The sequence below is a fragment of the Rhinopithecus roxellana genome, chromosome 14 (assembly GCF_007565055.1).
Source record: "Rhinopithecus roxellana isolate Shanxi Qingling chromosome 14, ASM756505v1, whole genome shotgun sequence".
NCBI classification, from domain to species: Eukaryota; Metazoa; Chordata; class Mammalia; order Primates; family Cercopithecidae; genus Rhinopithecus; species Rhinopithecus roxellana.
Window position 1 is genome coordinate 128178825 of NC_044562.1, and position 1584 is coordinate 128180408.

General features: G+C 44.1%; 1 pseudogene across 1 annotated transcript; it reads right to left on the reverse strand.

Annotated features, from left to right (window-relative positions):
- Positions 1-863: 863 nt before the first annotated feature.
- LOC104655310 lies at positions 864-1584 on the reverse strand (annotated as a pseudogene). The gene has a single exon (XR_746955.2). The product of XR_746955.2 is annotated as a 60S ribosomal protein L10a pseudogene (transcript).

The window sequence follows — 1584 nt, forward strand, 5'->3', positions numbered from 1 at the left end:
TGGGGGCCAGTGCTTCTCAAAAGGGGGCTGGACCAGCAACATCGGCATTTCCACGCAGTTTCCTAGAAAACACACATTTTTGACTCTGTCCCACTCCTCCTCAGACCTGCTAAAAGAGAAACCCTGAGGTCCAGCAGTCTGGTTTAACAAGCTCTCCAGGTAATTGAACTAAAGTTAGAAAATCCTGATGTAGGCTTTCAAAAAGTGATTGTTACGGCGAACAGAAGGGAGCCAATATTCAAAATGCTAAGTGATCACAAGAAGTCAGAAGTCAAGGTCCAGCCCCAGAAAGTGTGGGAAGAGCTGATGAGCAGGAAAGACTGGGGAAAACCCATCCCATAAGGAGCATAATGGGATTCTGAGGACACAGTTGAGTGTTCCGGACAGGACAGCTTCTGGAGCTCCAACAGGGTTGCAGGCCAGCCTGTGAACCCTTGTTCCCTTTCTTGCTCCTCAGTGAAGCCTAAGTTTACCTTCCTTCATGTCTGACTGCTTGCAAATCTATCGAGTCTTGTGGAAAGTGTTTTCCCCCCCAAATAAATAATATTTAGACTTAAATTTAAAGTATTTAGAATTTAAACATAAACTTTTACAATGAATTAAGTGTATAAGATCCTATTAAAAATAATGGAAAATGTTTTCTATTTACATAGCTTATCCGTGAAAAAGAGTAATTGCTATGTTATAATTGCAAGCAGTATAAACAGACCTGTTTTTATGCTTTTAATGAGGGTTCTGAATATATTTGACCAAGGTATTAGGAATTGTAATACAGCAACCTTTTCAATATTAGTAACAACATCTAAATCTTATGTTGCTTTTTACAGATTCCAATATTTTCTTGTTTTTTTTTTTTTTTTTTGGATTGGTAATAGAATTTATTCAAATGTGCCTTAATATAGGCGCTGGGGCTTGCCCATGGCGCTCTTGATATATAAGGCCCGGACATTCTGCCAGTTTTTCTTGAGCAATGACACCAAGAAGTTGACAGCCAGGTGAATGTTATACACAAGCTCATCATCTGTCATCTTCACGTGACCAACAGCTACAGCCAGACATAACACCTTCTTCATTTGGAACTTGATTGTGGGCTTCACCTCATCCACTTTGGCCACCATGTTTTCGTTGTGTGTGAGCAGGGAAGGGAACTTTCCTGCCTTATTTAGTCCTGGGCCAAGGATTCGTGGAATCTGCTTGATCAGAGACTCTGAGGCCAAAAACGCATCATACTTCTTGGCCAGTTTCTTGACCAGTTTTTTATTCTTGTTGAGTTTTTTCAGCGCCTCGATGTCCATGTGAGGGATATCCACGGCCTTGGCCTCGTCACAGTGCTGCTGGTCCCCCAGGACACACACAGAGAACTTGGGGCGGGGAGTGGACTTAAGCCTGACGGTGCCCGAGAAGCGCTTGTCTTTCTGGGGGTCATAGTTCCTCAAGCTGATCTGCAACTCCACTGTCTCCAGGAACTTGCGGCGCTTGCGCTGGTTCCCGTGCAGGACTTCCCGCACCGCCTCGTATAGGGTGTCGCGAGAGACTTTGCTGCTCATGGCTTCTCACGCCGCTCTAACCGGAAAAGACTGTTTT